Source organism: Monomorium pharaonis, chromosome 2, assembly GCF_013373865.1.
Source record: "Monomorium pharaonis isolate MP-MQ-018 chromosome 2, ASM1337386v2, whole genome shotgun sequence".
Classification (NCBI taxonomy): Eukaryota; Metazoa; Arthropoda; class Insecta; order Hymenoptera; family Formicidae; genus Monomorium; species Monomorium pharaonis.
The window spans coordinates 22,792,084-22,806,871 of record NC_050468.1 but is presented as its reverse complement, the minus strand read 5'-3'; the positions used below and the strand labels follow the sequence as shown (position 1 = coordinate 22,806,871).

Here is a 14,788-nt window from a genome sequence, read left to right as displayed (position 1 = left end):
TATCAGGATTCTCTCTCTCTCTCTCTCTCTCTCTCTCTCTCTCTCTCTCTCTCTCTCTCTCTCTCTCTCTCTCTCTCTCTCTCTCTCTCTCTCTCTCTCTCTCTCTCTCCCTCTCTCCCTCTGTTTTTAATTTTGCTTGTAGAAATGAACACAGCGCGCCGCTCGAAAGCGCACAATGTAGTAACACTATGGCGGAGTAAAGCATAATAGCCATTTCAATTTCATATCAATGCACCAGGATCGACGCGTCGGTCGTGTGTATTTACGTCAATATTCGACGAGTATCGACGTAATATGGGCAATAGTATCACGCAGATGGGGAGAGTACCGGCCGCGCTCAGCCGGAAATTAATGATCCGCGCAGTAATTCCTTTAGTATTTCCGAAATGCCGTAATGAATCCTTTTGTCAAATACCGGCAGTGGATGCCTGCCAAAAGTCCGGTGTACGAGTAATCGTCCTTGCCACTTTAATCGCCCGTTTCACACGCTCGCGACAAACCGTTGGATTTTACATCGGCGAAATAAATCGTAGCGGATAGGGAGGACACTGTAGAGCGATTGTTGCCACTGAGAAAACGTACGTAATCCTTGCGAAAACGTTAACAGCAGAGAATGGTACAATACAATGGACCCTTAAACACGAATGACCCAGCGATAACAGTTTATTTTATGACATTATCAGTGTAAAAATCTGTGTATTGTGTTTTACGTATTGGGATATTAGGTATTGCACGACTCAGAAATACGGCACGTACGAGTGCGTTTGAACGAAACAAATGCGAGAGATGTTCTTTTCGGAAGATTTTAAATTTTATCATGCCAACCATTTGAGAAACGCGCTTCTTTCCATTTCATTTATTAACACTCACATTGTCGTTCGCATCTCCCGTGTGAGGAAAAAAAAAAAGATTTTGTTCCGTCATACAATTTGTATATCAGTGTCGAGGCTTTTTTTCCATCTCGCTTCCATTTATTTTACAGTCCCGCCTGTGTTTCGCAGGAATCTCGACGAAAAGGGGTTTTTCGATGAAATATTACTTGCCACCGGTGAAATTCATAAGGTCGACGAGTAAGAGACGGCGAGGGGTTCCGTCTCGAGAAATAAGAGATTCATTCGCGCTAATCCGACGCGGAGAGGGGCCGACATCGAATGAATCGTCGTGTGAACCATTAATTCCCCGGTCTCAAACTTTCTGATTAATGTCCGGATTGCGGAGTTACCAATTATAACGAACGCAGAAGTTTGTGGGGAAAGCGTAGAATATTTGTCGCAGTGGGAAAAAAAAAAGGTGCGATGTGCACACTTCGGAATTATAATTCCAGATTATCGTTAGGTAATTCTCGAAATTTTAGAAGGTGGCGTGTAGATAAACGTTAGAGCGTAATCTGATTTCACGGTTCTCTATTGTCTTAGCCAACGAGCGCGAGCGCTTATGAAAGCTTTCGGTACGCAACCACAGTCACGAGCCAATTAACCGCGTTAAAGACAGTTTATGCAAACAGCCGTCTTTCCTTTCCACGAAGCGCCGGTCGAATTAAATAGTATTTCCTTTATTCACGTTCCTTATATCGCATAAATTTAAATTGCTATCAGATTTCTCTTATGTTTTCGAAAGTGAGCGTTTCAATTACACAAAGCACAGCCGTAACAAAGAAGTAATACTCTCGAGCGACAAATATTTTTTTTTTTCCTTTTAGATATAGGTGAGCAAATAAATTTTTACGCGATAGCTTATTGCTGTTGTAGCGATAAATAAGTCGCAATAGCGAACAACGTGCATTACCAAATATATATATATATATATATGTAGCCCCTTACAGCTTCGGTAACAAAACGAACGACTGGTTAGACTTCTTTTTGTGTCCCCCAGCTGTCTTCCGGTGATCTATCTTTGGTCGTATTCTCAAGCGTTCGAGCAACTTTTTCTCCAAAACAGTTATCGGGTTTTACAGCGAGTATAGAAAAGCGCGAAAGCAAGAAGGCCGCGCGTGATCGCGTGAGAAATTTCTATGAAGACATTCTTCTCGGTTCGCCAGGCGCGCGATTCGAGTTTTCATCTGAAATCGTTTGGAATATTCGACATCTGCTCGCGATTATATAATCCTCCTCGCCGACTCACTGTTTCTTCTCTCGAAGCTTTCGTTATTTTGAAATGAAAAAAAAGAACACCCCTTTTTTATATAGTAAAAATAATATCCCGATAATACATCACTTTGCTTTCGAAATCGCGTCGTTGCTACCGAAATCACTGGCATTTTTTGTCCCGTATTTTTCCACACACATAGAGCGGTAGTGAAAAACTGTGTAAGGGCAAACGATATTCATTGATAACCCTGCGATACGCTTCCACGGTAGCGAATGGAATTATCGACCGACATAAGTGGTGCCGGAGCTGAAAGGCTATTACACGATGATACGATCCAAGAAGGAGGTCACCGAAGCAACAAATTAAGTCGTAACAAAGACTTTGTAATGGAACACCGTTTTGCATTTAATGAAAATAATGCAGTTGCAACAACGAAACACACGGAATGCACGATATACGTAACGATATTCCAGTTGCTTGTATTTAGCCGCTTTAGAATAAATTGGAGATTTTTCCGACTTGATTATCAAGACGATCAGAAGATTAAGGGGATAAATAGTCGCGTTTAAGCCAGTTTTGAATAAAAAATATTCGGCGACACGTAAAAAGTCGTTTTACCCGTATAGCGACTGCAGAGATTATTTCGCAATGCAGCTGCACGACGCGTTTCACTGCAGATTTACATTTATCTATTCTACGAGAACGAAAGGTATTTTTTAGTTTTATATTCCTGTAAATAATTTCGTTAATGGCAGTCTATCGCAATGACATTAGCTTTAGCACGTAAGCTTTCACCACATAACGTAGTTTAGAATTACTGTTTTATATCCAATTTTAGTTAATAAGTAATATAAAAATGTGATTTGTTCTAAATTAAAATTTCATCTGAAAAAAATCGTTATTATCCCCATTCTAAAATTATGATTGTAGAAAGATGGGCTATAAAAAAAAAGTACTGTTGGCGCGCGCGCTTAATATTCTCATGTAATTTGTTAATTAAGACTTACATTTTTCACTTATTTTAATATTTAAGAAAATGCGAAAAGTGGTCGGAGTTCAATTATTAAATTAAAGAGCGCGCGCGCGCGCTGATAAATTCAGATAAGGATAACAAGGATAAAATATCAAACCGCAAATACCGCCATTCCAAGATCAACGTGGAATGTAAAGGATTTACTATGCGTGAAGTACCTACCCGCCGTGAAACTTATTAAACGGGAGGAAGATTCGCGTTTCGCGCATACTTTAGTAAAAGAGATATTCCAACGTGCCGATCGATCGGTCGGACAGCGCGAAGTTTCGAGAGTATGAAGAATGTGGAAATAATCGCTCGTGAAATCACCTGAAAATATATATGAAATGAAATAGTGTTCTTTCTCCCTTCCCCTTGCCCTCCATTCCCTTCTTTCCTTCCATCACTCTTCTCTCTATCAACATGAGATTATCGAGGACAATGCACGATTGATCGATCCGCGCAACTGTCCCCTAATAATACAACAAACGCATATATATAATATAAAAAGTGTCTGAATAATAAATATGTACAGATGTACGCTCCTTTCCCTCTCCCCCTTTGTATCTCGAAGTAAAGACATTTATAGGCAAACGGGCACTTGTGTATAATTTCGATATTTCTCGTTCGAGTTCCAATTTGCACGGACGAGCCAATGAATTGAAAATGTTCATCCGTGCCGATTAAATTCCTAATCTGGTGGACACGCAGTTATATCATGCCGAGATAAAATTGCTTCCGGCAATCATCGTGCGGCAATCTATCTATCTATCTAGCTATCTATCTCTCTCTCTCTCTCTCTCTCTCTCTCTCTCTCTCTCTCTCTCTCTCTCTCTCTCTCTCTCTCTCTCTCTCTCTCTCTCTGTCTCTCCTCCCCCTCTTTGAGGGGAGAGGAAGGGGAGAGAGTAGTTACAACGCAATTTGGAAGCATCACGGTGCAACGATGTATCATACGTTAATGTTACCGATGGAAATCAAGCTTGATGCACACGCTCGAGATCCACTGACAAGCGAATCAAACATCCTGTAATGGAATCAGCTCCTAATCACACGCGCTCCCGACATGCTTCCCCCCCATCCGCCGACCTATCCGCGAGATTCGCCCGCTAGCGTAGTCTGAGCGGGTTGTGAGCCAGCCGGCGGAAACGTTTCCTCCAGAAACGCGCGCTTCCCGCATCTCGGCCGCGATACATCGTGCCGTGTATTCGCGATTTCACCCTCCGTCCCGCCGCCCCTTCATTCGGACCATTTATTCGATTCGTCGGCCGAAGTCGACGCGCGGTTTCGACCCTCTTCCAAGGCACGGGCGAGGGTCGCATTTATCGAGTGCCAATCACGAGATTCTTCCATTTAGTTCTTACACGCGGGACTTCGAAATCCGCAAGCTCATTTTTCTTTGCGATGTCATCGAACGCAACGTCGAAATCTACATCAATTAATTTCTTGTTAATTCTTTGTCGGTGTAAATAATCCGTACATACATACATATTATACATGTTTAATTAACATATGCATATATAAAATAAAGTTATTAGATTTCACTTTTCTTTGGTTTACTTGTAAACACTTTGCAAAATTAAACGAATGTTTAATAATTGTGGAAGATACATAAAAAAAGATGTAAGATATAAAATAAAGGCTTTATGAATTTCTACATACAAAAATTGTAGACATTATCTACTTTAATGCTTAACGCTACGGTTTAAAGAAGTGAGATCAGTAAAGTTATTACGTCATTATTAAAAACTTTCAAGTGTAAACTTAATCGGATGCTTGTAAAATAAATGTTCTTACTTTAATTTCCGCTTAGCTCTATCTTTACTGCGGCGCAACAGCTGTAAATGTAAGAAATTTTACACACTGCCATATTTCAAACAGAATCGATTCATAAAACATGAAGATTAAATTGTTCAAAGTCGGATCTGGAAGTCGTAAGATGAAAAATATCCCATCTGTGTAACGTTGTAACATTGAATTGATGAAATCTGAGAAGGATTTCCAATGTTCGGATTTACAATGTATCAAAAAATGTATTAAATAAAGCTCTGCCAAACGTACAAATGCATAAAAATATGCGCATACTGAAAAACAACACTAAAAAAATTGTCTTCCGGGAACTAAGGAGATACTCTAATAATAAAAGAAAAATTCTAAAGTTAAAGTTAAAATCATAATAAAATTAAGTAGCATTCTCAAATTTAGACTTTTCTTTTTATCATTATAATATCCTCTTGGTTCTTAGAATACAATTTTTTCAGTGAAGAAATATGTTATAAATAATTATCCATTATTCTATTATTATAATCACAATATCTTATAATAACAGAATGTAAAAGCAATTATAATATACAAAATCAGACATAATAACATAGAGCAATTTTACGAACTGATCGTAACAACCAGTGATAGCATTACTGGTTACTAAACATTTCATCGGTATATAACTTTACCTCTTGTCACGCTCGAATTTAAACATGAGACACAGAATCGACTCGCTGCTCCCATTTGCAAAACGCAACGGATCAATTTTTTGCGACACTTGTGTTCTCGAAACGTTCGGAAGCGTATCGAGAATACCAGAAGGAACGCGAGTCTGAAAAGGGAGGTCGGAAGGTAGAGAGGAAGATCGCGTATAAACTTTAACGTCAGGCGGAATATCGCGGCTGTAGTAGGTGCAGCAAAACCGAGAGTGCACTAGGGATGAAATAAATCTGTATTGTATCTCCGGAATGGAGATACAATACAGCGCATTAGCGAGAAGACGTATGTTAACGCGTAGCGACAAAGCACCTATTGCACGCTGAGATTCGATCGAAAGCGACAATACCTTTTGAAATACCATTGAATAACTTGCGAGCATTTACCGTCGCTCTTAAGAGTTTTCGAGTTTGGACGAGTTTTTAAAAGTAATATTATTTGCATCCAGGGAATATATCATATTGATACAGTCGTTTATGTATGTACATGTAGATATGTATACAGGATGATTTCCAACGACCCAAAGTATCCTTACAAAGACGCACTGAGAAAAAAAAAGTCATTGGTTCAACAAAATTTTTTAGTTGCGGGCTGCCAACAAAAGATATATTCAGTACAACAATATATGGTATTGCAATATAAATACATAGTTTAATCAACGTTATTGCACTTGCATTAACAGCAAATATTATTGTATTAAGTATATCTTTTGTTGGCAGCCCGCAACTAAACGTTTTGTTGAATCAATTACTTTTTTTCTCAGTGCGTATTTCTCAGTTAATTCAGATTTTTCCTTCGCGAAAATTTTAATTGTTTCTGTAAAAAGCTTAGTTTTTGAATTATAAAATAAAATAGTTACCGAGTCACAGCAGGCATACAGAAGATAGGCAAGGGTGCACCACTGAAAAAAAAATCCTTGGTAAATTGTAAAATTATTGTATTTGCAAAATTATTTAGTAATGATATTGTTGAAATATTTGGTTGTTATAAATAAATATAGCAATAATAACAAAATTATAATAATATTAACAAAACATTTGGTAGTAATGGTAAATATTTTGTTATAATTACATTATTTTGTTATATTTACCTTATGTTTAGTTGAAACTATTTCACCAGGGCGCTGGATAACTTTAACCAAGGCTGGATTATTATAACCAAATCTTTTTCAGTGTGGCAGCGATCGACGTCCAACACAGAGGTAATTACAAATTCGATGTCTTCATGCTGCTTGACGAACGAATAATTTTTTTACCGGGAATAAACACTTTACATATATGTAACACTTTATTACACGTGACAAACGACAAGTTTTTTTTCTTTCTTGACACACGCATGGTATCCTTACACCATGGACACACGTACAGTACGCATCGAATTTACTCACACACTTGATCGAGTAATTTTATAACGGTTTATTACTATTAATTACTACCGGGTAATCATCCCATGGCTTATTTTTATTAAGAAAGTTTTATATTACGGTATAATTACGGATTACGCAAGTAATCAGTCAGCAAGTTGTTGTCTTTCATAAAATGTATCGCGTATCAATATTTTTACAGACTTGCGCACACTCACACGGAAACAAATCTAGCTGTCCGTTGTTATTAATTACTACCGGTTAATTATTCAGCGACCGAAAATTATTCGAAGAAGAAATCGCGTTTACACGATGCACGTAACCCGACGCGGAGACTCAACGTTAACGGAACAGGTCAAGGTTATGTTTTTTGAAGAGCAAGTAAATCTGTCGATAATTGCAGTCGATAAATTATATGGTAAAGGTGCCTTTTCACGCTGACGCTTGACGCTCATTTTCAACGTCAAAAGACCACACGTGACTAAAAATAAAGATACCCATTCGTCATTTTTAGTCACGTGATGTCTTTTGACGCTGAAAATGAGCGTCAAGCGTCAGCGTGAAAAGGCACCTTAATGCAAATCATGATAATGCAGAGTATTAATTAATCGGCAGTAGAACGATTTAAAAAGCATAATATTATGCGTATTTGCTAATGTCCGATTGCACTAATTTTATTTTAGCTTTAAGCGAGAGTTAAATATTTGTCAGTCTTTATTTATTTAAAAAAAATCGATAATCTTGCTTCAAAATAATATTGGTGTTCTAAGTAAATAATTAAGTATATAATAATGTTAAAATATCAATTGCATCTTTTCAAATCAACCAAATAATATTTTATCTACGAGAAACATTCTTTTCGAGTTTGCAATAATAATAAATTATGTAAAAAAAATTGACATCTTCGATGTACAGGCAGACGCAATTAATATTTTAACATTATTATCTATTTGTTTACTTATAAGACCACCAATATTAATTTAAATTTAAACGAGATTTATCTATCTTTTTAAATAAATAAAGACTGATACATATATTTAAGTCTCGCTTATTTAAAATAAAAAGTTAATTGATGCAACCAAACGTTATGCAATTAATATGCGTCGAAAATCGGGACATAAACTGTCTTAAAGACGTTTTTCTGACAAATTTGTAAGACGTCTTAGAAATTTTAAGACGTCTAGACATCTTTAAGATGTCATAATGTTGTCTGGAATGCCCCAAAGCGTTCTACTGCCGATTAATTAATACTCTGCATTATCATAGTATCAGATTTTGATACCATGACTTATCGACTGCAATTATCGACAGATTTACGTGCTCTTCAAAAAACATAACCTTAAATGACTTGTGTTGAGTCTCCGCGTCGGGTTACGTGCATCGTGTAAACGCGTTTTCTTCGAATAATTTTTGATTACTGAATATAATTAATCGATAGTAATTAATAACAACGGACAGATAGATTTGTTTCTGTGTAAGTGTGCGTAAGTCTATAAAAATATTGATACATTATGTAAAAGATAACAACTTGCTGATTGATTACTTGCGTAATCCGTAATACTGTAATCTAAATATTTCTTAATAAAAATAAGCTGTGAGATGATTACTCGGTAGTAATTAATAGTAATAAATCGTTATAAAATTATTCGATCAAGTGCGTGAGTAAATTCGATTTGTATTGTGTGACAAGAAAGAAAAAAAACTTATTACTTATCGTTTGTCACGTGTGAAGGCCTAAACACAATGCAAGGCAACAGGCAATAGGAACAGGAAATAAAGAAAGAGAAAAAGAAAGAAGAAGATCCTTTCTCTCTTTCTCTCTTTCATTATTTCTATTCCTATTGCCTGTTGCCTGGCATTGTGTTTAGGCCCTAAAGTGTTACATGCAAAATGTTTATTCCCGGTGAAATTATTCATCCGTCAAAGCAGTATGAAGACATCAAATTTGTAATCACCCATGTTGGATGTTGAGTTGCGCCCCTGCCTACCTTCTGTATGCCTCTCGTGATTCGGTAACTATTTTATTTTTTAATTCAAAAACTAAGCTTTTACAAAAATAAAATTTTTACGAAGGAAAAATCGTCTCAGAAATAAGTGAAAGAATACGTTTTTGCAAGAACACCTGATTCGTTTGGAATCATTTTACATATATATATACAGGGAGTCCCAGAGCATACTGGTCACTATTCATAAAAAGGTAGATGGGATCGAGATGAACATAAAAGTTCAATATTGTTGTGGGTTTGGTCTGCTAATAATCGAGATATAAATTTTTTAGATTATGCGAATGAGAGCGCGCCTTGCGCGCCGAAGGAAGGGCTCGAGCCGCTCGAGCCATAGCACGGCCTACTGTTTCAAGCATTGGCTGCCGGCGGCGGCGGGGGAAAGAAGGAGAAGCGTGGCGTTGTCGCCGTTCCCACGTCTCGCCGCACCGCGCCTAAGCTCGCGTCGATGGCTGCTACGCACACTCGCGATTACATGACGAGATTATAAATTATTAATAAAAATAGGACAAATTTAAATCGTAATAAACTTTTGTAAATAAGAAAGTTGAAAGAGAGAAAGCGATGGAAACGTATGGAACCTGCAAATAATATATTTGCCGCATCAAATTCTCTCATCGTTTTTTATGGAATATTAAATTAACGAAGATTTATCACGATTGATTCTTTATACATTCTCCTTTCGTAACCATCTTATTAGAAAATTACGAAATGCACGAAATACTATCCCTAATATGCACTCTTTGTAAAATAACACGATAGAAAAATATTCACGTTTGATCTAACGACTTCAGGATAAATTATTCGATGCAACTTCTACGGTAATTATAGGTAATTAGAGATCAATGTTATGTCAAGTATTGTTAGTATGGTTAACTAGAAAGAATTTTCTCTTGTATATGATAGAGAACTTCGAATTTCTTCTATCGTTAATACATTATACGTCACTGAAAATCTGTCGTATTTTATATTATTATAATTAATAATTAATAATGCAATTAAAAGTAGAAGAAACTGTAAGTTTTCTATGGTTATAAAAGAAAATCCTTCGTTGTGTTAACAATACATGATATTGACCATTAATTTTTAAGCATAATTATCGTAGCATCGCGCCTAAGCTATCGTGAAATCGTTACATCAAGAGGGAATATTTTTCTGTGTTATAACAAAGAATGTAACATACTATGATATTTCGCCCATTTTAGTATGAAACCTCTCTCTCCCTCTCTCTCTCTCTCTCTCTCTCTCTCTCTCTCTCTCTCTCTCTCTTTCTCTCTCTCTCTCTCTTTCCCTCTCAAGCACTACGTAGTACACAAATACAATAAATATTACCACGTTTAACAACATCTTTAGTTTGTACTATTCTACTTTTATTATGTGTAATTTGAATAAAATTTTAACAATTATCATTTCTTTATATTTTTAGTGTTACACACGATCGAAAAAAAAATTATCAAAAGTTATCACTAAAACCGCGATAAATAATCAGCACGATACTTTCTTTCTCAGTGTCGTATCGTGTTTAATGTTAAAAATGTATAAAAATAGTAATCTTGTTAAAAAAATTTTATGACATTTAATGAAACTCTAATAATATTGATTGGAACTGTTGTTGAAAATGTCGTTTATCGTGTTTCTGTAAATACTTTAGAGGGAAAGATATTCCTGCTAAATTACAAAGTATAAAAGTACAAAGTTCAATTTTACATACGAATCAAGAGTAAATAAAAAATTCAATAATGAATAAAAGAATTCAGAGTTTCTTCTACCTTTAATTGCATTATTAATTACGACAGATTTTCAGTGACTTATAATGTATTAACGATAGAAGAAATTCGAAGTTCTCTATCATATACAAGAGAAAATCATTTCTAGTTAACCATACTAACGATACTTGACATAACATTGATCTCTAATTACCTATAATTACCGTAGAAGTTGCATCGAATAATTTATCCTGAAGTCGTTAGATCAAACGTGAATATTTTTCTATCGTGTTATTTTACAAAGAGTGCATATTAAGGATAGTATTTCGTGCATTTCGTAATTTTCTAATAAGATGGTTACGAAAGGAGAATGTATAAAGAATCAATCGTGATAAATCTTCGTTAATTTAATATTCCATAAAAAACGATGAGAGAATTTGATGCGGCAAATATATTATTTGCAGGTTCCATACGTTTCCATCGCTTTCTCTCTTTCAACTTCCTTATTTACAAAAGTTTATTACGATTTAAATTTGTCCTATTTTTATTAATAATTTATAATCTCGTCATGTAATCGCGAGTGTGCGTAGCAGCCATCGACGCGAGCTTAGGCGCGGTGCGGCGAGACGTGGGAACGGCGACGACGCCACGCTTCTCCTTCTTTCCCCCGCCGCCGCCGGCAGCCAATGCTTGAAACAGTAGGCCGTGCTATGGCTCGAGCGGCTCGAGCCCTTCCTTCGGCGCGCAAGGCGCGCTCTCATTTGCATAATTTAAAAAATTTATATCTCGATTATTAGCAGACCAAACCCACAACAATATTGAACTTTTATGTTCATCTCGATCCCATCTACCTTTTTATGAACAGTGACCAGTATGCTCTGGGACTCCCTGTATATATATATATATATATATATATATATATATATATATGTAAAATGATTTAAAATAAATAAAATAAGATATTTAATTTAAAAAATATTTTATTATTTTTAAAATTATTAAGAGAAATAAATTATATTTTAATTTTTTTAATATTTGTATACTGTATAGTCACAGTTATGAGCACGCTTGTATATCGCTATTAAAGCCGAGCAGATGTTTTTAATCCGAACGATAAAAGTAAAGCGTTTTTTTCCTTGTATGCGCATCTAGTTATTTTTAAAAATCGCTTGTTCGCGTTCTAAACTGTTAGCATAACTAATTGTACTTATCGTACGGAGCGATAAAAACAGCAAAATGACAAAACCATGAGAAACTAATAAAAAATAGTGATATTCGAGATTGGTTCGATCTTCACATTCTGCATACTAAATAAATTTGTAATTAAATGTACTAGCCTGTCTGAATTTAATTGATGTCTCTAAACACACACTTTGATTTTCACAAGTTAAATTTGCAAATGCAATAATTTAAATGATTAATTTTTCTTCTTTTGAACAAATTATTATAGAAAGAAAAACAGAATGCTTTTAGAAATGACATATAAGAGGTTTGTATCAATATTAACACTCTACTCTATTAATAATCTAAATTGCAAAAAATACGTAAGAAATTATAATGCATGTGTGTAAACTGCAGAGTTATTAAATTATATTTAGCTAAAAGAGAAAAAGGAATAAATATAAATATTATTTTTCTTGGAAAATTACGTCGCATTATTCTAGTTGCATTATAATCCATATTATTAATTGCCAGTTAGATATATCACGGTTGACCCCGTTTTATTGTCTTGATATCCACGTAATGTAAATCATTATTTGCCATGTATATTAAAATATCTCCGCGGTTTTATTCCATTACCATATTTATTCTAAAGTTGCATTACACATCACACGTTAAAATATCGCGTACATATTAAAAATGAAAACTCTGCGAACAGATACGCCATTCACAACAGAATTGTACGTATATCTTTTCTCCGTTTAATCATTCCCATTAATCATTCTTATATTCCATTACGGCGAATTCATTACAGGGAGAGGAATCAATTTCCTCCCCCATAATTGTTAGCATAACGAAAAAAGAAACTCGAGCGCGCGCTCAAATAATTAATGTTTACAAATACATATATTTATAAATGTTTTTTGTTATACTCGGCCGTTTACAGTTTCATTTTAATTTGCGCTTCGATAATATTAATACACGATGGGAGCGCGATTAAATGTAAATCAGTTCGACCTTATACATTCTTGGCGAAGAGAGAGAGAGAGAGAGAGAGAGAGAGAGAGAGAGAGAGAGAGAGAGAGACGAAGATACTGAATATTCTTTCTTAAAATACGGTCGAGATATTCCAAAATCTTCAACGTACATTTCTTGGGAGATACCGGGGGAATATTATTGCCTCCTGCCGCGGCGATAGTACTTCGAGAGAAGGTCTCGACTCTGTGTTCAATAGCTTTTACAGTACAGAGGGAATACGAAAATCATTTTAAAACGGAGAGGAAGCTGACACATTTCAGCCTGAAGTATTGCGAGTACCTCCCGTCCCGATACAGCGCTACGAACGATCCCACCGCGCGTTTCAGCAATTCAGGAAACGTTCTCGCCGCGTATCTCTGCGTGAATCCACAAAACCGAGTGCTTTACGGCGATATTCAAATTTCATTGATACCCAAAATCTACGGGCTCCGCCCGCTATTCGGGGACGCGCAAAATTCTAAATATGCCAAGGCGTTCCCTCGGTTTCTGCGACTTGGCCGCCGCGCGACGACGACGTTGTAATTGTTCCTCGGGATAGAGAAAGCGAAACATTCTAACAACGCCGGCAACCTTAACTATTCCGTGACAACATCGCGATCCCGGGACGATCGGGATGTTAACTTAATCTCTCGGTAATCTGAGCGCGCGTGGCCCAAGTGAATCGCGGAGAATGTTATGCGAAACTTGCGCCGCCTTCGCGATCAACAATCTCATTTCTCGGGTAAATTTGACGGGTACGTACGAACGGCGGCGCGCAACACTTCCCAATTATCGTGTCGTAATTTGTCTCGGGGATTTATCTCGTGCGCGGGGAAACTCACGCGGGTCTTACGGCGCGCATATTGAATACGCCGCAGGGAATAAAACTTTACGAGTTCGCTCCGCGCAGCCACAACCTATTGATCGGTTCATTCAATCGGAATTTACGAAACAGAGAGCAAAACGCATGACAGGAGCGTCGAAGTTGAGCTTTCGACATTTTACGCGTCACTGGAAACGTAGAAAATACTCTTTCGCGCACTGGTCCTCTTTTTTTTTTATCAGATACCGAGTGATTTTAATTATTTGAAACTCTATAATATTTAGATTTGTTAAAATGAGCGATACTGCAGCCTCACTGAGAGAAATATTTTTGTTAAATTAACAAGGCAGAAGCTACTGTAGCAAATGATTTGTTGACGTGGAACAGTAAATAACTCTGTTGTGAGAACAAATAATTTGTTACGTTTGATTTGCTGTTGTGACCATTGAACTCTAAGTGAACAAATGTGATTTGTATCTCAGACAATATGTTTCTTAAAATAATTTGCAACGGTAACCGTTTTCTTTTAGCTATCCCTCTTTTTGTTTTAGCAACAAAAAGTTTTTTCTCAGTGCTTAGTCAACTTCCGTATTATTAGAAAACAGTAGAAATAATTCACCGTGTTTTTTTTTTTTTTTTCCCCAAGCCTCTTCCATTATAAACCTTGTAATACACATGCTGATTTAGCCCAGAAGATAATTTTTTTCATGTCGACCGCCAAAATCGCGATGAACGAGTGGCACTTTATCTAAATACTAACAACCGCGCGTGCAAGTCGTAAATAACGTCGCAAAGGAGGTGGGACAAGAGGTTTCTTAAGTATGGTATTACGTGCAGTAAATACATGGAAAGCGCGCCCGGCACGGTATGGCATTTACTGTAGTACGCGAGATACGCGCGTTCACACGTATGAGGAGAGGAGAAAGAGAGAGAGAGGGGGGGGGGGATTGAGAGAGGAGGAAGGCACAAAGACACATGCACACGGATATTTTCTAGGTCACCCTCTCCATTATCAAAGAATCCCGGGCCTGCCCGTGATACACGGAAAATGAATGTAACCCTGACATTAAAGGGGTAAAGAATTCAGCTCTCGTGGACGACGGCGCAGCATCTTAAATAATTAAAAATCCACGCACA

The 14,788-nt window shown here is 36.7% G+C and overlaps 1 protein-coding gene across 2 annotated transcripts in view; it reads left to right on the top strand.

Moving 5' to 3' along the window:
* Positions 1 to 14,788, top strand: part of LOC105829082 (1-phosphatidylinositol 4,5-bisphosphate phosphodiesterase epsilon-1) — a 135,299-nt gene that overhangs the window by 49,732 nt on the left and 70,779 nt on the right. The window lies entirely within an intron of this gene.